The sequence below is a fragment of the Notolepis coatsorum genome, assembly GCF_963971535.1.
Source record: "Notolepis coatsorum genome assembly, chromosome: 7".
In the NCBI taxonomy this organism is placed as follows: Eukaryota; Metazoa; Chordata; class Actinopteri; order Aulopiformes; family Paralepididae; genus Notolepis; species Notolepis coatsorum.
Window position 1 is genome coordinate 145,607,674 of NC_140171.1, and position 21,751 is coordinate 145,629,424.

Consider the following 21,751-nt stretch of genomic DNA (forward strand, 5'->3'; position numbering starts at 1 on the left):
TGGCAAATTGACAGTAGGTCAAACGCTCCACGCGCGCGCATGCACAGTTTTTTTTGGCTGCTCTCGTCCTGCAGCTGGATACTATTGCCTCACAGCGCGGCCGTCAGCGCGCGGCCCAGAGAGCGCCGCTGGCTCTGCGGCTCTGCAGCTGCATGCTTCTCCGGGAGTCTGGTTGGATAATGCCATGTAAAAAGCGATTGCGCGTACTTCAGCCTCAGTGACCGAGGTATAACGCCGTTATACCGAGTTATACCAGCACTGCACCACTGCTGACGAATAACAAGCAGAAGGAAGGAATGTTAAATAGACACCAAATACCAACATTCCACACACACCCCCGTGACAGCAGAAGCCAACCCCTAAGTGACAGCACTAAATGACAGGGAAAACCAGTGACAGTAGTCAGGTGACAGATGACAGAAATGGTGGGTGGTTCCCGACCGTAGTCAGTAACCAGAACGTAACAAGCTGATGGTAGTTGATGGTAGCTGATGGTAGTTGATGGTAGCTGAGGGTAGTTGGTGGTAGCTGATGGTAACTGATGGTACAGTAGCTGATGGTAGCTGATGGTAGTTGATGGTAGCTGATGGTAGCTGATGGTAGTTGATGGTAGTTTATGGTACAGTAGCTTATGGTAGATGATGGTAGTTGATGGTAGTTGATGGTACAGTAGTTGATGGTAGCTGATGGTAGCTGATGGTAGCTGATGGTAGTTGATGGTACAGTAGCTTATGTTAGCTGATGGTAGTTGATGTTAGCTGATGGTAGTTGATGGTAGTTAATGGTACAGTAGTTGATGGTAGCTGATGGTAGTTGATGGTAGTTGATGGTAGCTGATGGTAGCTGATGGTAGTTGATGGTAGCTGATGGTAGTTGATGGTAGTTGATAGTAGCTGATGGTAGTTGATGGTAGTTGATGGTAGCAGATGGTAGCTGATGGTAGTTGATGGTAGTTGATGGTAGCTGATGGTAGTTGATGATAGCTGATGGTAGCTGATAGGGGTGGGATACTATCGCGATACTTGAGCTGCGATAACGATTTTTATTTTTTTGATAAATCTTCTTTTATTAATTTTTTTTTACTGCAAAGTAAAACTGTCAACATGTTTTATCTAATAAAATAAAGTTCAGTCTGTTCATCTCACTTCAATCATTTTTATTGCAGAACATGGTATTTTATACCGTAGTCAGTAACCAGAATGTAACAAGCTGATGGTAGTTGATGGTAGCTGATGGTAGTTGATGGTAGCTGATGGTAGCTGAGGGTAGTTGGTGGTAGCTGATGGTAACTGATGGTACAGTAGCTGGTGGTAGCTTATGGTAGTTGATGGTAGCTGATGGTAGCTGATGGTAGTTGATGGTAGTTGATGGTACAGTAGCTTATGGTAGATGATGGTAGTTGATGGTACAGTAGTTGATGGTAGTTGATGGTACAGTAGTTGATGGTAGCTGATGGTAGTTGATGGTAGCTGATGGTAGTTGATGGTAGTTGATGGTACAGTAGCTTATGTTAGCTGATGGTAGTTGATGGTAGCTGATGGTAGCTGATGGTAGTTGATGGTAGTTGATGGTACAGTAGCTGATGGTAGCTGATGGTAGTTGATGGTAGTTGATGGTACAGTAGCTGATGGTAGCTGATGGTAGTTGATGGTAGTTGATGGTAGCTGATGGTAGCTGATGGTAGTTGATGGTAGCTGATGGTAGCTGATGGTAGTTGATGGTAGTTGATGGTACAGTAGTTAATGGTAGCTGATGGTAGTTGATGGTAGTTGATGGTAGTTGATGGTAGTTGATGGTAGCTGATGGTAGTTGATGGTAGTTGATGGTAGTTGATGGTAGTTGATGGTAGCAGATGGTAGCTGATGGTAGTTGATGGTAGCTGATGGTAGCTGATGGTAGTTGATGGTAGCTGATGGTAGTTGATGGTAGCTGATGGTACAGTAGCTTATGTTAGCTGATGGTAGTTGATGGTAGCTGATGGTAGCTGATGGTAGTTGATGGTAGTTGATGGTACAGTAGTTGATGGTAGCTGATGGTAGTTGATGGTAGGTGATGGTAGTTGATGGTAGTTGATGGTAGTTGATGGTAGCTGATGGTAGCTGATGGTAGTTGATGGTAGATGATGGTTGTTGATGGTAGCTGATGGTAGCTGATGGTAGCTGATGGTAGTTGATGGTAGATGATGGTTGTTGATGGTAGCTGATGGTAGCTGATGGTAGTTGATGGTAGCTGATGGTAGCTGATGGTAGTTGATGGTAGTTGATGGTACAGTAGTTAATGGTAGCTGATGGTAGTTGATGGTAGTTGATGGTAGTTGATGGTAGTTGATGGTAGCTGATGGTAGTTGATGGTAGTTGATGGTAGCTGATGGTAGTTGATGGTAGGTGATGGTAGTTGATGGTAGTTGATGGTAGTTGATGGTAGCTGATGGTAGCTGATGGTAGTTGATGGTAGATGATGGTTGTTGATGGTAGTTGATGGTAGTTGATGGTAGCAGATGGTAGCTGATAGTAGTTGATGGTAGTTGATGGTAGTTGATGGTAGCTGATGGTAGTTGATGATAGCTGATGGTAGCTGATAGGGGTGGGAATCGCCAGAGATCTTGCGATACGATACTATCGTGATACTTGAGCTGCGATAACGATTTTTTTATTTTTTTTATACATTTTCTTTTATTTAATTTTTTTTTACTGCAAAGTAAAACTGTCAACATGTTTTATCTAATCAAATAAAGTTCAGTCTGTTCATCTCACTTCAATCATTTTTATTGCAGAACATGGTATTTTATACCGTAGTCAGTAACCAGAACGTAACAAGCTGCTGGTAGTTGATGGTAGCTGATGGTAGTTGATGGTAGCTGATGGTAGCTGAGGGTAGTTGGTGGTAGCTGATGGTAACTGATGGTACAGTAGCTGATGGTAGCTGATGGTAGTTGATGGTAGCTGATGGTAGCTGATGGTAGTTGATGGTAGTTGATGGTACAGTAGCTTATGGTAGATGATGGTAGTTGATGGTAGTTGATGGTAGTTGATGATACAGTAGTTGATGGTAGTTGATGGTACAGTAGCTGATGGTAGCTGATGGTAGTTGATGGTAGTTGATGGTAGTTGATGGTACAGTAGCTTATGTTAGCTGATGGTAGTTGATGGTAGCTGATGGTAGCTGATGGTAGTTGATGGTAGTTGATGGTACAGTAGCTGATGGTAGCTGATGGTAGTTGATGGTAGTTGATGGTACAGTAGCTGATGGTAGCTGATGGTAGTTGATGGTAGTTGATGGCAGCTGATGGTAGCTGATGGTAGTTGATGATAGCTGATGGTAGTTGATGGTAGTTGATGGTACAGTAGTTGATGGTAGCTGATGGTAGTTGATGGTAGTTGATGGTAGTTGATGGTAGTTGATGGTAGCTGATGGTAGCTGATGGTAGTTGATGGTAGTTGATGGTAGTTGATGGTAGTAGATGGTAGCTGATGGTAGTTGATGGTAGTTGATGGTAGCTGATGGTAGCTGATGGTAGTTGATGGTAGCTGATGGTAGTTGATGGTAGCTGATGGTAGCTGATGGTAGTTGATGGTAGTTGATGGTACAGTAGCTTATGTTAGCTGATGGTAGTTGATGGTAGCTGATGGTAGCTGATGGTAGTTGATGGTAGTTGATGGTACAGTAGTTGATGGTAGCTGATGGTAGTAGTTGATGTAAATAGCCTCAGGCACAAACTGGCAGAAATAAGACAACATTTCAGTAGCGGTAAGGTAAACATACTATGTTTCTCAGAAACTAAACTGGACTCATCAGTAACAGACCCGGAAATTGAATTAGAGAACTATTCTTTAGTCCGCAATGACAGGAACAGGCATGGAGGAGGTGTCTGTATGTACATCCATAAAGACACCAAATTTATTAACCGTACAGACCTAGATCATGAGGCTATTGAAACTGTTTTTGTAGAAATTATATTTGAAAGGGCTAAATCTGTTCTAGTCGGCACAATTTACAGACCGCCAGACCAAAATGGCTTTTATGATGTGTTGGATGCATGCTTAGCTGGAGCTGAGGATACAGAAATGATTCTTATTGGGGATTGGAACACGGACATGCAACAAAAAGATGCACCCGTCTTCAAATCCTACAATAGGTTTTGTGATCTGCACGGCCTCAGCCAGCTAATCACTCAACCCACACGTGTGTGTGAGTCAACTCAGACTACCATTGACCTCATCCTGACCTCTGACAAGTCCAAGATCGCCAATAAAGGGGTTATAGCATGCGGGTTAAGTGATCATTATATGATATTCTGTACGCGCAAAAAGCTAAAACAAAAGGCTGGCTGTCACAAAACAGTCACATCTAGAGACCTCAAAACCTACTCTAGCGAGGCCTTTAACCTTGAACTGGAGGGTCTGGACTGGTCAGATGAGCTCAATGGTACACTGGTTGAAGAAACATAGCTTGGCTTCAAAACGAAATTTTCAACGATACTAAACAACATGGCCCCCCTAAGAACCACCAGGGTAAAAGATCGCGCGGAGCCGTGGATGCACGCTGAAATACTGACCGCTATGAAAACCAGAGACAATGCTCTGAGTTTCGTAAAAGTCAGTCAAAGCTTACCATAAGCACGAGCAGTGAACTCCAAGCCCACGTGACTGAACTCAAACTGGAAAGAAACAGACTAAGAAATTATGTAAACTCCATGATCAAAACAGCAAAAAAAAAATCATCAATGACAAAACCGAGGAAAACAAAAACAAACCATGTGAACTTTGGAAATTACTCAATAACCAACTAGGCTGCAGTAAAAAACTTAAAACCAGATTCTCAAACATAAACATAAAGACGGACAACACGCTCATCACAGAAAAGCTGGATGTAGCCAATTACTTAAATAGTTTCTTCACAAACATAGCCACAACACTGGTAAACAAACTACCCTCCCACTCAGGGCATTATGGGGTAAAACACATAGTAGCATACTACAAGAACCTAGGGGTCCACAAAGACGACTTCAAACTGGAAATGGTAACAACAGATGAGGTACTCAAAAAACTCCGCGCCCTCCAACCTAACAAGGCCACTGGCCATGACAACATCCCCTCCAAATTCCTCAGAGACTCAGCAGCCGCCATCACCCCAGTCATCACACACATAATAAACCTCTCCATAAAACAGGGACACGTCCCCAAGGACTTCAAAATTGCGAGAGTGACCCCTCTGCACAAAAAAGGCAGTAAATTAGACCCAGGCAACTACCGCCCTGTTTCTATCCTTACCTCCATCTCGAAAGTCATGGAAAAAATTGTATACGAACAGGTCGAAAAATACCTTGCGGAAGAAAATCTAATCTACGAATTCCAATCTGGCTTCAGAACATCCCACTCCACTGACACATGCCTTCTCTATTTAAACGACCACATCAAACAAGAGGTGGACGCGGGCAAATACTGCGGCATGGTCATGCTGGACCTACAAAAGGCCTTCGACACTGTCAATCACACCATTCTGATTGACAAGCTAAAAGCAATTGGTTTTGATAGTCTATCAGTGAGCTGGATGCAATCCTACCTGGAGGGGAGAGAGCAGATGGTGGAGGTAAACGGTACCCTATCCCCCCCCCCCCCCCCCCCTCACAGTAAGCTGTGGTGTTCCACAAGGAAGCATACTAGGTCCGCTACTGTTCCTAATTTATGCAAATGACATGTCGTCAGCTTGTGACTGCAACTTGTTCCTGTTTGCGGACGACTCAGCCCTGCTGGTCTCTGACAAGAACAAGTTACAGGTTGAAAAAACCCTCAGCTCAGAACTAGGCAAAATCTGCATATGGCTCGCTGACAACAAACTATCATTACACATGGGCAAAACAGAGTCTATTCTCTTCGGTTCAAATAACAAACTCAGCAAGACCGACGGCTTCTCAGTTACAGTGGGTGACAATATTGTCACAAGGAAAGAAGATATTACCTACCTGGGTTCCATCCTAGAGGCAAATCTTTCCTGTGACAAAATGGCATCCAATGTAATAAAAAAAGTCAACCAACGAACTCGATTCTTGTACCGGATCTCCTCACTGGTAAACAAGAATACCCTGAAGACTCTAGCAGGAGCACTCATTCAAGGGTACTACGACTATGCTTGCACCTCATGGTACCAAAGCACCTCAAAGGCGCTAAAAACAAAATTACAAACATCTCAAAACAAACTGGTCAGGCTACTGCTTGACCTTACTCCTAGAACCCACCTCACCCCTGCCCACTTTGACAACCTAGGATGGCTTAGAGTAGACGACAGAGTACAGCAACTTGCAATGGGCCTGGTCTACAAGATACACTACACGACCAAGGTACCCATGTACATGTCAAAATACTTCCCAAAGGTCAGTGAATACCACGATCACAACACCAGAGGGAGCTCCACAAATCATGTTAAACCCAGATTCGGCTCAAACAAGGGACTAAACACGTTTCGCAATTATGCCACATCAATGTGGAACGCCCTACCCAAAGCTGTAAAGGAATGTGAATCACTACCCACTTTCAAAAACACTCTCAAAAAACACCTAAGGGAGACTGCAACTCGAAACTGGCCCCTGTAAATGTCCGAACACAACCCCCTCCAATGTACAGTAAATTACCAAGTATGGTCTTGTCAATAATCCAATGTACAGTTTTGTTTGTACAGTTGTACAGTGTCCCCCACCCACCCCTCCTACCCAACCCCCCCCCCCCCCACCCACCCAACCACCTCCAATGTACAGTCCCCCCCCCACCCCCACCTACCCAATCCAATGTACAGTTTCTACGTCAAATGTATATACTCTTTTTTTTCTGGACTCTTTTTGTATCACAAACAGTACTGTAATTGCAAATATGGTATGTCATAAATGTATAGATGTAGCAGTACTGTCTATCTGTATGTCATGTATGTCATATATGTTACGATGAATTGAAAATGGGGGACCCTGATGTAAACAAGACGAAAGTCTTTCTCTGGTCTGCATCCCCTTAACAATTGTATGTATTGAGCTGTACTGTACTGTACCCATTCTGCAATCTGTTAATAAAGTTTTCAATCAATCAATTCAATCAGTTGATGGTAGTTGATGGTAGTTGATGGTAGTTGATGGTAGCTGATGGTAGTTGATGGTAGTTGATGGTAGTTGATGGTAGTTGATGGTAGCAGATGGTAGCTGATGGTAGCTGATGGTAGTTGATGGTAGTTGATGGTAGCTGATGGTAGTTGATGACAGCTGATGGTAGCTGATAGGGGTGGGAATCGCCAGAGATCTTGCGATACGATACTATCGCGATACTTGAGCTGCGATAACGATTTTAAAATTTTTTTTTATACATTTTCTTTTATTTAATTTTTTTTACTGCAAAGTAAAACTGTCAACATGTTTTATCTAATCAAATAAAGTTCAGTCTGTTCATCTCACTTCAATCATTTTTATTGCAGAACATGGTATTTTCTCAAGCAGACACTCACTGTAATCTGTGTTGCATGTACCTGACAAACTGAACTGTTTGTACTACAGTCATAATAATAATAGTGCTGTCAGGCGATTAAAAAAATTAATCTAATTAATTACAGGATTTGTAATTAATTAATCTAATTAATCGCATTTTAATCGCATAACCATTTTATGCCTGATATTCTATATTATATAATCATATTTCAAATTGCATGTGTCCGGATGGCAGAATTCAGTACTGTATCTACAAAACCTTCTGTTTAATCATCTTCCATCTATTAATTTGCTTAGATTTTTCAGGTCTGGTCAATTTGAGCATGGTGTTATTCACAGTCAAAGATACAAAAAAATGTATTGATATTCTCATTTGGTTCATTACAATTTACTCAAAATAAAATTTTCATTCAATCAATCACCGCGCAGATTGATTGATTGAATGAAAATGTTATTAACAGATTGCAGAATGGGTACAATACAGTACGGCACACAATTGTTAAGGGGATGCAGACCAGGGTGCAACTTGCACCGTGCAATCCATTCTTTGTGGATCTAGCCCACAGTATTTCTGACACTGGGAATACATTCCCTGAGATTCATAGATGTCCCTAGAATCAGATACCAAGAACATGCAAATGGACCATATTAAAAAATAAAAAGTCTGTAAATGTGTATTCTACATTCTTATGGAATGAATGAGATACAAAAAAAATATTATAAAAAAAAAAAAAAAAAAAAAAAAAATTGTAATTAATTTTGAGTTAATTTTCATAACGCGATAATTTGCTGTGTAATTAATTAATCTAATTAACGCGATAAACTGACAGCCCTAAATAATAATAATAATAATAATGGATTTGATTTATATAGCGCTCTTCGTGACACCCCAGAGACCCCAGAGCGCTTACAGAGTCCATTACTTGTTCATACACAGTCATACCGGTGGTGGTAACCTACAATTGCAGCCAGAGCTGCCCTGAGGCAGACTCACGGAAGCGTGGCGAATAATCATCGCCTACGGCCCCTCCGACCACCACCGACATTCATTCACATGCATACACATTCATACGAGGCAAGTAGGTTAAATGTCTTGCCCAAGGACACAACGGCAGTGGGATGGACATGGGCTTGAGCGGGATTCGAACCACCAACCCTTTGATCATTTGACAACCCGCTCTACCCCTGAGCCACGCCGCACCACAAGTCATAATTCAACTTAACTGAATGCACATGTGTGTGTGGACTACTGTACTATTACAGGTATTGAAAGGAACAATGCAACTTCCTTATACAAAAAAAAATATATATATATTTTTTTATGAATAATTAAATATCGATACTTGGCGTCCCTGTATCGATACAGTATCGCCACGCAAAGTATTGCGATACTACTACGTATCGATTTCCCCCCCACCCCTAGTAGCTGATGGTAGCTGATGGTAGCTGATGGTAGCTGATGGTAGCACGTTCTCCTGTTTCCTTATTCACCTATTGCTAAACATTCTACAAATCAAATTGTGCTTACTTAGTTTTAAAACTCAATACGAGGATGAAGATGTCTATTTGACATTTTAATAAGAAGTAGTTCAGAAGCAAAGAGCACGCCTGACAAGTCTCACGACACGTCAGCTCCAGGTGATGCTGCCTGATGGGAGAAGGGTGTTGTGTTTCTGCACGTCACGCACTCTTTCATGAGAGACATAAAAAAAACATGTGACACACTTTGCAATTCAACTTTCATGCCTACAAATGATCTGTCATCCTGTCAAGCCATGAATATTCCTTCTGACTTGAAGAGACGCCCGAACGCAATTGCACAGCCAACAAGAGACGCATGCACACACACACACACACACACACACACACACACACACACACACACACACACAGACATACACAGACACACACACACACACACACACACACACACACACACACACACACACACACACACACACACACACACACAGATGAGAGACAGGCGAGAGACAGGCGAGAGACAGACGAGAGACAGGAGAGAGACAGACGAGAGACAGACGAGAGACAGGAGAGAGACAGGAGAGAGACAGGAGAGAGACAGGGGAGAGACAGGAGAGAGACAGGAGAGAGACAGGAGAGAGACAGGTGAGAGACAGGAGAGAGACAGGTGAGAGACAGGAGAGAGACAGAGGAGAGACAGGTGAGAGACAGAGGAGAGACAGGAGAGAGACAGATGAGAGACAGGAGAGAGACAGAGGAGAGACAGAGGAGAGACAGGAGAGAGACAGATGAGAGACAGAGGAGAGAGACAGGAGAGAGACAGGAGAGAGACAGGGGAGAGACAGGAGAGAGACAGGAGAGAGACAGATGAGAGAGACAGGAGAGAGACATGAGAGAGACAGGAGAGAGACAGGGGAGATACAGGAGAGAGACAGGGGAGAGACAGGAGAGAGACATGAGAGAGACAGATGAGAGAGACAGGATAGAGACAGAGGAGAGACAGGAGAGAGACAGGAGAGAGACAGGAGAGAGACAGGAGAGAGACAGGAGAGAGACAGGAGAGAGACAGGAGAGAGACAGAGGAGAGACAGAGGAGAGACAGGAGAGAGACAGGAGAGAGACAGGAGAGAGAGAGGAGAGAGACAGGAGAGAGACAGGAGAGAGACAGGTGAGAGACAGGTGAGAGACAGTAGAGAGACAGGAGAGAGACAGGGGAGAGACAGGAGAGAGACATGAGAGAGACAGATGAGAGAGACAGGATAGAGACAGAGGAGAGACAGGAGAGAGACAGGAGAGAGACAGGAGAGAGACAGGAGAGAGACAGGAGAGAGACAGGAGAGAGACAGGAGAGAGACAGAGGAGAGACAGAGGAGAGACAGGAGAGAGACAGGAGAGAGACAGGAGAGAGAGAGGAGAGAGACAGGAGAGAGACAGGAGAGAGACAGGTGAGAGACAGGTGAGAGACAGTAGAGAGACAGGAGAGAGACAGGGGAGAGACAGGAGAGAGACAGGTGAGAGACAGGAGAGAGGGACGAGAGAGACAGAGAGAGACAGGAGAGAGACAGGGAGAGAGACAGAGAGAGACAGGAGAGAGACAGGAGAGAGACAGGAGAGAGACAGGAGAGAGAGACAGGGGAGAGACAGGGAGAGACAGAGAGAGACAGGAGAGAGACAGAGAGAGACAGGGTGAGAGACAGGAGAGAGACAGGAGAGAGACGGGAGGAGAGAAGAGACAGGAGAGGACAGGAGAGAGACAGGAGAGAGACAGGAGAGAGACAGGAGAAGACAGAGGAGAGACATGTGGAGGACAGGAGAGAGACGGGAGAGAGACAGAGGAGAGACAGAGGAGAGAGACAGGAGGAAGGAGAGAGACAGGAGAGAGACAGGAGAGAGACAGAGGAGAGAGAGACAGGGAGAGAGACAGAGAGAGACAGGGAGAGACAGAGAGACAGGAGAGAGACAGGAGAGACACAGGGAGAGAGACAGGAGAGAGACAGGAGAGAGAGAGGGAGAGACAGGAGAGAGACAGAGAGGAGGAGACAGGAAGAGCAGACAGGAGAGACAGGGAGAGAGAAGGAAGAGAGACAGTAGAGAGACAGCGAGAGAGGAAGAGGAGAGACAGGAGAGAGACAGGAGAGAGACAGAGGAGAGACAGGGGAGGGACAGGAGAGAGACAGGAGAGAGACAGAGGAGAGACAGGAGAGAGACAGGAGAGAGACAGGAGAGAGACAGGAGAGAGACAGAGGAGAGACAGGAGAGAGACAGGAGAGAGACAGAGGAGAGACAGGGGAGGGACAGGAGAGAGACAGGAGAGAGACAGAGGAGAGACAGGAGAGAGACAGGAGAGAGACAGGAGAGAGACAGAGGAGAGACAGGAGAGAGACAGGAGAGAGACAGGAGAGAGACAGGAGAGAGACAGGAGAGAGACAGAGGAGAGACAGGTGAGAGACAGGAGAGAGACAGGAGAGAGACAGACGAGAGACAGAGGAGAGACAGGGGAGAGACAGGAGAGAGACTGGAGAGAGACAGGAGAGAGACAGGAGAGAGACAGGAGAGAGACAGACGAGAGACAGAGGAGAGACTGGGAGACAGGAGAGAGACAGGAGAGAGACAGGAGAGAGACAGGAGAGACAGGAGAGAGACAGGAGAGAGACAGGAGAGAGACAGGAGAGAGACAGGAGAGAGACAGAGAAGAGACAGGAGAGAGACAGGGGAGAGACAGGAGAGAGACAGGAGAGAGACAGGAGAGAGACAGACGAGAGACAGAGGAGAGACAGGGGAGAGACAGAGGAGAGACAGGGGAGAGACAGGATAGAGACAGGAGAGAGACAGAGGAGAGACAGGAGAGAGACAGGGGAGAGACAGGAGAGAGACAGGAGAGAGACAGGAGAGAGACAGACGAGAGACAGAGGAGAGACAGGGGAGAGACAGGAGAGAGACAGGAGAGAGACAGGAGAGAGACAGACGAGAGACAGGAGAGAGACAGGAGAGAGACAGGAGAGAGAGGAGAGAGACAGAGGAGAGACAGACGAGAGACAGACGAGAGACAGGAGAGAGACAGACAAGAGACAGGAGAGAGACAGGAGAGAGACAGGAGAGAGACAGGAGAGAGACAGGTGAGAGACAGGAGAGAGACAGACGAGAGACAGGAGAGAGACAGGTGAGAGACAGGTGAGAGACAGGAGAGAGACAGGAGAGAGAGAGGAGAGAGACAGGAGAGAGACAGGAGAGAGACAGGGGAGAGACAGGAGAGAGACAGGTGAGAGACAGGGGAGAGACAGGAGAGAGACAGGAGAGAGACAGGGGAGAGACAGGAGAGAGACAGGAGAGAGACAGGAGAGAGACATGAGAGAGACAGACAAGAGACAGGAGAGAGACAGGGGAGAGACAGGAGAGAGACAGAGGAGAGACAGGAGAGAGACAGGAGAGAGACAGGAGAGAGACAGGAGAGAGACAGGAGAGAGAGGAGAGAGACAGGAGAGAGAGACAGGAGAGAGACAGACGAGAGACAGGAGAGAGACAGGAGAGAGACAGGAGAGAGACATGAGAGAGACAGGTGCGAGACAGGAGAGAGACAGACGAGAGACAGGAGAGAGACAGGAGAGAGACAGGAGAGAGACAGGAGAGAGACAGGAGAGAGAGACAGGAGAGAGACATGAGAGAGACATGAGAGAGACAGGAGAGAGACAGGAGAGAGACAGGAGAGAGACAGGAGAGAGAGACAGGAGAGAGACATGAGAGAGACATGAGAGAGACAGGGGAGAGACAGGGGAGAGACAGGAGAGAGACAGGAGAGAGACAGGAGAGAGACAGGAGAGAGAGACAGGAGAGAGACAGGAGAGAGACATGAGAGAGAGACAGGAGAGAGACAGGAGAGAGGCATGAGAGAGACATGAGAGAGACAGAGGAGAGAGACAGGGGAGAGACAGGAGAGAGACAGGAGAGAGACAGGAGAGAGACAGGGGAGAGACAGGAGAGAGACAGGAGAGAGAGACAGGAGAGAGACAGGAGAGAGACAGAGGAGAGACAGGAGAGAGACAGGAGAGAGACAGGAGAGAGAGACAGGAGAGAGACAGGGGAGAGACAGAGGAGAGACAGGAGAGAGACAGGAGAGAGACAGGAGAGAGAGACAGGAGAGAGACAGGGGAGAGACAGGAGAGAGACATGGGAGAGACAGGAGAGAGACAGGAGAGAGACAGGAGAGAGACAGGAGAGAGACAGGAGAGAGACATGAGAGAGACAGGGGAGATACAGAGGAGAGACAGGAGAGAGACAGGAGAGAGACAGGAGAGAGACAGAGGAGAGACAGGAGAGAGACAGGAGAGAGACAGGAGAGAGAGACAGGAGAGAGACAGGGGAGAGACAGGAGAGAGACAGGGGAGAGACAGGAGAGAGACAGGAGAGAGACAGGAGAGAGACAGGAGAGAGACAGGAGAGAGACATGATAGAGACAGGGGAGAGACAGGAGAGAGAGACAGGAGTGAGACAGGAGAGAGACAGGAGAGAGACAGGGGAGAGACAGGAGAGAGACAGGAGAGAGACAGGTGAGAGACAGGTGAGAGACAGGAGAGAGACAGGGGAGAGACAGGAGAGAGACAGGAGAGAGACAGGGGAGAGACAGGTGAGAGACAGGGGAGAGACAGGAGAGAGACAGGAGAGAGACAGGAGAGAGACAGGGGAGAGACAGGAGAGAGACAGGAGAGAGACAGGAGAGAGACAGGAGAGAGACAGGAGAGAGACAGGGGAGAGACAGGAGAGAGAGACAGCAGAGAGACAGGAGAGAGACAGGAGAGAGACAGCAGAGAGACAGGAGAGAGACAGGAGAGAGACAGGAGAGAGGCAGGAGAGAGACAGGAGAGAGACAGGAGAGAGACAGGGGAGAGACAGGAGAGAGAGACAGCAGAGAGACAGGAGAGAGACAGGAGAGAGACAGGAGAGAGAGACAGCAGAGAGACAGGAGAGAGACAGGAGAGAGACAGGAGAGAGAGACAGCAGAGAGACAGGAGAGAGACAGGAGAGAGACAGGAGAGAGACAGGGGAGAGACAGGAGAGAGACAGGAGAGAGACATGGGAGAGACAGGGGAGAGACAGGAGAGAGACAGGAGAGAGACCGGAGAGAGACAGGAGAGAGACAGATGAGAGACATGAGAGAGACATGAGAGAGACAGGAGAGAGACAGGAGAGAGACAGGAGAGAGACAGGAGAGAGACAGGAGAGAGACAGGAGAGAGACAGCAGAGAGACAGGAGAGAGACAGAGGAGAGACATGAGAGAGACGGGAGAGAGACAGGAGAGAGACAGGAGAGAGACAGGAGAGAGACAGATGAGAGACATGAGAGAGACAGGAGAGAGACAGGAGAGAGACAGAGGAGAGACAGGAGAGAGACAGGAGAGAGACGGGAGAGAGACAGGAGAGAGACAGGAGAGAGACATGAGAGAGACATGAGAGAGACAGGAGAGAGACAGGAGAGAGACAGGAGAGAGACAGGAGAGAGACAGGAGAGAGACAGGAGAGAGACAGGAGATAGACAGGAGAGAGACGGGAGAGAGACGGGAGAGAGACGGGAGAGAGACGGGAGAGAGACGGGAGAGAGACAGACGAGAGACAGACGAGAGACATGAGAGAGACAGGAGAGAGACAGGAGAGAGACAGGAGAGAGACATGAGAGAGACAGAGGAGATACAGGAGAGAGACATGGGAGAGACAGGAGAGAGACAGGAGAGAGACAGGAGAGAGACAGAGGAGAGACAGGAGAGAGACAGGAGCGAGACAGGAGAGAGACATGAGAGAGACAGACGAGAGACAGGAGAGAGACATGGGAGAGACAGGAGAGAGATAGGAGAGAGACAGGAGAGAGACAGGTGAGAGACAGGAGAGAGACAGGAGAGAGACAGGAGAGAGACAGGTGAGAGACAGGAGAGAGACAGGAGAGAGACAGGAGAGAGACAGGAGAGAGACAGGAGAGAGACATGAGAGAGACATGAGAGAGACAGGAGAGAGACAGGAGAGAGACAGGAGAGAGACAGGAGAGAGACAGGTGAGAGACAGGAGAGAGACAGGAGAGAGACATGGGAGAGACAGGGGAGAGACAGGAGAGAAACAGGAGAGAGACAGGAGAGAGACAGGAGAGAGACAGACGAGAGACAGGAGAGAGACAGGAGAGAGACAGGAGAGAGACAGGAGAGAGACAGCAGAGAGACAGCAGAGAGACAGGAGAGAGACAGGAGAGAGACAGGAGAGAGACAGGAGAGAGACAGGGGAGAGACAGGAGAGAGACAGGAGAGAGACAGGAGAGAGACATGGGAGAGACAGGAGAGAGACAGGAGAGAGACAGGAGAGAGACAGCAGAGAGACAGGAGAGAGACAGGAGAGAGACAGCAGAGAGACAGGAGAGAGACAGGAGAGAGACAGGGGAGAGACAGGAGAGAGACAGGAGAGAGACAGGAGAGAGACAGGAGAGAGACAGGAGAGAGACAGCAGAGAGACAGGAGAGAGACAGGAGAGAGACAGGGGAGAGGCAGGAGAGAGACAGGAGAGAGACAGGAGAGAGACAGGGGAGAGACAGGAGAGAGACAGACGAGAGACAGGAGAGAGACATGGGAGAGACAGGAGAGAGAGACATGAGAGAGACAGGAGAGAGACAGAGGAGAGACAGGAGAGAGACAGGAGAGAGACAGGAGAGAGACAGAGGAGAGACAGGAGAGATACAGGAGAGAGACAGGGGAGAGACAGGGGAGAGACAGAGGAGAGACAGGAGAGAGACAGAGGAGAGACAGGAAAGATACAGGAGAGAGACAGGAGAGAGAGACAGGAGAGAGAGACAGGAGAGAGACAGGAGAGAGACAGGAGAGAGACAGGGGAGATACAGGAGAGAGACAGGAGAGAGACATAGGAGAGACAGGAGAGAGACAGGAGAGAGACAGACGAGAGACAGGAGAGAGACAGGAGAGAGACAGGGGAGAGACAGGAGAGAGACAGGATAGAGACAGGAGAGAGACAGGAGAGAGACAAGAGAGAGACAGGAGAGAGACAGGAGAGAGACAGGAGAGAGACAGGAGAGAGACAGAGGAGAGACAGGTGAGAGACAGGAGAGAGACAGGAGAGAGACAGGCGAGATACAGGGGAGAGACAGGAGAGAGACAGGAGAGAGACAGAGGAGAGACAGGGGAGAGACAGGAGAGAGACAGGTGAGAGACAGAGGAGAGACAGGAGAGAGACAGGCGAAATACAGGGGAGAGACAGGCGAGAGACAGGAGAGAGACAGGAGAGAGACAGGGGAGAGACAGGAGAGAGACAGGGGAAAGCCAGGGGAGAGACAGGAGAGAGACAGGGGAGAGACAGGAGAGAGACAGGGGAGAGCCAGGAGAGAGACAGGAGAGAGACAGGAGAGAGACATGGGAGAGACAGGAGAGAGACAGGCGAGATACAGGAGAGAGAGACAGGAGAGAGACAGGAGAGAGACAGGAGAGAGACAGGAGAGAGACAGGAGAGAGACAGAGGAGAGACAGGAGAGAGACATGAGAGAGACAGGAGAGAGACAGGAGAGAGACAGGGGAGAGACAGGAGAGAGACAGGAGAGAGACAGGAGAGAGACATGGGAGAGACAGGAGAGAGACAGGCGAGAGACAGGGGAGAGACAGGCGAGAGACAGGAGAGAGACAGATGGGAGAGACAGAGGAGAGACAGAGGAGAGACATGAGAGAGACAGGAGAGAGACAGGAGAGAGACAGAGGAGAGACATGAGAGATACAGGAGAGAGACAGGGGGGAGACATGAGAGAGACAGGAGAGAGACAGGAGAGAGACAGGTGAGAGACAGGAGAGAGACAGGAGAGATACATGAGAGAGACAGGAGAGAGACAGATGAGAGAGACAGATGAGAGACATGCGAGAGACAGGAGAGAGAGACAGGAGAGAGACAGGGGGGAGACAGGAGAGAGACAGGAGAGAGACAGGAGACAGGAGAGAGACAGGAGAGAGACAGGAGACAGGAGAGAGACAGGAGAGAGACAGGAGAGAGACATGAGAGAGACAGGAGAGAGACAGGTGAGAGACAGGAGAGAGACAGGAGAGAGACAGGAGAGAGACATGAGAGAGACAGGAGAGAGACAGAGGAGAGACAGGAGAGAGACAGGAGAGAGACAGGTGAGAGACAGGGGAGAGACAGGAGAGAGACAGACGAGAGACAGACGAGAGACAGACGAGAGACAGGTGAGAGACAGGAGAGAGACAGACGAGAGACAGAGGAGAGACAGGGGAGATACAGACGAGAGACAGAGGAGAGACAGGAGAGAGACAGGAGAGAGACAGGGGAGAGACAGGGGAGAGACAGACGAGAGACAGAGGAGAGACAGAGGAGAGACAGGAGAGAGACAGGAGAGAGACAGGAGAGAGACAGACGAGAGACAGACGAGAGACAGAGGAGAGACATGAGAGAGACAGGGGAGAGAGACAGGAGAGAGACAGGAGAGAGACAGGGGAGATACAGGAGAGAGACAGGGGAGAGACAGGAGAGAGACAGGATAGAGACAGGAGAGAGACATACGAGAGACAGAGGAGAGACAGGGGAGAGACAGGAGAGAGACAGGATAGAGACAGGAGAGACAGGGGAGAGACAGGAGAGAGACAGGAGAGAGACAGGGGAGAGACAGGAGAGCGACAGGAGAGAGACAGGAGAGAGACAGGAGAGAGACATGAGAGAGACAGGGGAGAGACAGGGGAGAGACAGGAGAGAGACAGGAGAGAGACAGGGGAGAGACAGGAGAGAGACAGGAGAGAGACAGGAGAGAGACAGGGGAGAGACAGGAGAGAGACATGGGAGAGACAGACGAGAGACTGGGAGACAGGAGAGAGACAGGAGAGAGACAGGAGAGAGACAGGAGAGAGACAGGAGAGAGACAGGAGAGAGACAGTTGAGAGACATGAGAGAGACAGGAGAGAGACAGATGAGAGACTGGGAGACAGGAGAGAGACAGGAGAGAGACAGGAGAGAGACAGGAGAGAGACAGACGAGAGACAGGGGAGAAACAGGAGAGAGACAGGGGAGAGACAGGAGAGAGACATGAGAGAGACAGGAGAGAGACAGGTGAGAGACAGGGGAGAGACAGGAGAGAGACAGGAGAGAGACAGGAGAGAGACAGGAGAGAGACAGGAGAGAGACAGGGGAGAGACAGACGAGAGACTGGGAGAGAGACAGTAGAGAGACAGGAGAGAGACTGGGGGGAGACAGGAGAGAGACAGGAGAGAGACAGGAGAGAGACAGTAGAGAGACAGGAGAGAGACAGGAGAGAGACAGGAGAGAGACAGGGGAGAGACAGTTGAGAGACAGTTGAGAGACATGAGAGAGACAGGAGAGAGACAGGAGAGAGACATGAGAGAGACAGGAGAGAGACAGGAGAGAGACAGGAGAGAGACAGGAGAGAGACATGAGAGAGACATGAGAGAGACAGGAGAGAGACAGGAGAGAGACAGGAGAGAGACAGGAGAGAGACAGGTGAGAGACAGGAGAGAGACAGGAGAGAGACATGGGAGAGACAGGGGAGAGACAGGAGAGAAACAGGAGAGAGACAGGAGAGAGACAGGAGAGAGACAGACGAGAGACAGGAGAGAGACAGGAGAGAGACAGGAGAGAGACAGGAGAGAGACAGCAGAGAGACAGCAGATAGACAGGAGAGAGACAGGAGAGAGACAGGAGAGAGACAGGAGAGAGACAGGGGAGAGACAGGAGAGAGACAGGAGAGAGACAGGAGAGAGACATGGGAGAGACAGGAGAGAGACAGGATAGAGACAGGAGAGAGACAGCAGAGAGACAGGAGAGAGACAGGAGAGAGACAGCAGAGAGACAGGAGAGAGACAGGAGAGAGACAGGGGAGAGACAGGAGAGAGACAGGAGAGAGACAGGAGAGAGACAGGAGAGAGACAGGAGAGAGACAGCAGAGAGACAGGAGAGAGACAGGAGAGAGACAGGGGAGAGGCAGGAGAGAGACAGGAGAGAGACAGGAGAGAGACAGGGGAGAGACATGAGAGAGACAGACGAGAGACAGGAGAGAGACATGGGAGAGACAGGAGAGAGAGACATGAGAGAGACAGGAGAGAGACAGAGGAGAGACAGGAGAGAGACAGGAGAGAGACAGGAGAGATACAGGAGAGAGACAGGGGAGAGACAGGGGAGAGACAGAGGAGAGACAGGAGAGAGACAGAGGAGAGACAGGAAAGATACAGGAGAGAGACAGGAGAGAGAGACAGGAGAGAGAGACAGGAGAGAGACAGGAGAGAGACAGGAGAGAGACAGGGGAGATACAGGAGAGAGACAGGAGAGAGACATAGGAGAGACAGGAGAGAGACAGGAGAGAGACAGACGAGAGACAGGAGAGAGACAGGAGAGAGACAGGGGAGAGACAGGAGAGAGACATGATAGAGACAGGAGAGAGACAGGAGAGAGACAAGAGAGAGACAGGAGAGAGACAGGAGAGAGACAGGAGATAGACAGGAGAGAGACAGAGGAGAGACAGGTGAGAGACAGGAGAGAGACAGGAGAGAGACAGGCGAGATACAGGGGAGAGACAGGAGAGAGACAGGAGAGAGACAGAGGAGAGACAGGGGAGAGACAGGAGAGAGACAGGTGAGAGACAGAGGAGAGACAGGAGAGAGACAGGCGAAATACAGGGGAGAGACAGGCGAGAGACAGGAGAGAGACAGGAGAGAGACAGGGGAGAGACAGGAGAGAGACAGGGGAAAGCCAGGGGAGAGACAGGAGAGAGACAGGGGAGAGACAGGAGAGAGACAGGGGAGAGCCAGGAGAGAGACAGGAGAGAGACAGGAGAGAGACATGGGAGAGACAGGAGAGAGACAGGCGAGATACAGGAGAGAGAGACAGGAGAGAGACAGGAGAGAGACAGGAGAGAGACAGGAGAGAGACAGAGGAGAGACAGGAGAGAGACATGAGAGAGACAGGAGAGAGACAGGAGAGAGACAGGGGAGAGACAGGAGAGAGACAGGAGAGAGACAGGAGAGAGACATGGGAGAGACAGGAGAGAGACAGGCGAGAGACAGGGGAGAGACAGGCGAGAGACAGGAGAGAGACAGATGGGAGAGACAGAGGAGAGACAGAGGAGAGACATGAGAGAGACAGGAGAGAGACAGGAGAGAGACAGAGGAGAGACATGAGAGATACAGGAGAGAGACAGGGGGGAGACATGAGAGAGACAGGAGAGAGACAGGAGAGAGACAGGTGAGAGACAGGAGAGAGACAGGAGAGATACATGAGAGAGACAGGAGAGAGACAGATGAGAGAGACAGATGAGAGACATGCGAGAGACAGGAGAGAGAGACAGGAGAGAGACAGGGGGGAGACAGGAGAGAGACAGGAGAGAGACAGGAGACAGGAGAGAGACAGGAGAGAGACAGGAGACAGGAGAGAGACAGGAGAGAGACAGGAGAGAGACATGAGAGAGACAGGAGAGAGACAGGTGAGAGACAGGAGAGAGACAGGAGAGAGACAGGAGAGAGACATGAGAGAGACAGGAGAGAGACAGAGGAGAGACAGGAGAGAGACAGGAGAGAGACAGGTGAGAGACAGGGGAGAGACAGGAGAGAGACAGACGAGAGACAGACGAGAGACAGACGAGAGACAGGTGAGAGACAGGAGAGAGACAGACGAGAGACAGAGGAGAGACAGGGGAGATACAGACGAGAGACAGAGGAGAGACAGGAGAGAGACAGGAGAGAGACAGGGGAGAGACAGGGGAGAGACAGACGAGAGACAGAGGAGAGACAGAGGAGAGACAGGAGAGAGACAGGAGAGAGACAGGAGAGAGACAGACGAGAGACAGACGAGAGACAGAGGAGAGACATGAGAGAGACAGGGGAGAGAGACAGGAGAGAGACAGGAGAGAGACAGGGGAGATACAGGAGAGAGACAGGGGAGAGACAGGAGAGAGACAGGATAGAGACAGGAGAGAGACATACGAGAGACAGAGGAGAGACAGGGGAGAGACAGGAGAGAGACAGGATAGAGACAGGAGAGACAGGGGAGAGACAGGAGAGAGACAGGAGAGAGACAGGGGAGAGACAGGAGAGCGACAGGAGAGAGACAGGAGAGAGACAGGAGAGAGACATGAGAGAGACAGGGGAGAGACAGGGGAGAGACAGGAGAGAGACAGGAGAGAGACAGGGGAGAGACAGGAGAGAGACAGGAGAGAGACAGGAGAGAGACAGGGGAGAGACAGGAGAGAGACATGGGAGAGACAGACGAGAGACTGGGAGACAGGAGAGAGACAGGAGAGAGACAGGAGAGAGACAGGAGAGAGACAGGAGAGAGACAGGAGAGAGACAGTTGAGAGACATGAGAGAGACAGGAGAGAGACAGATGAGAGACTGGGAGACAGGAGAGAGACAGGAGAGAGACAGGAGAGAGACAGGAGAGAGACAGACGAGAGACAGGGGAGAAACAGGAGAGAGACAGGGGAGAGACAGGAGAGAGACATGAGAGAGACAGGAGAGAGACAGGTGAGAGACAGGGGAGAGACAGGAGAGAGACAGGAGAGAGACAGGAGAGAGACAGGAGAGAGACAGGAGAGAGACAGGGGAGAGACAGACGAGAGACTGGGAGAGAGACAGTAGAGAGACAGGAGAGAGACTGGGGGGAGACAGGAGAGAGACAGGAGAGAGACAGGAGAGAGACAGTAGAGAGACAGGAGAGAGACAGGAGAGAGACAGGAGAGAGACAGGGGAGAGACAGTTGAGAGACAGTTGAGAGACATGAGAGAGACAGGAGAGAGACAGGAGAGAGACATGAGAGAGACAGGAG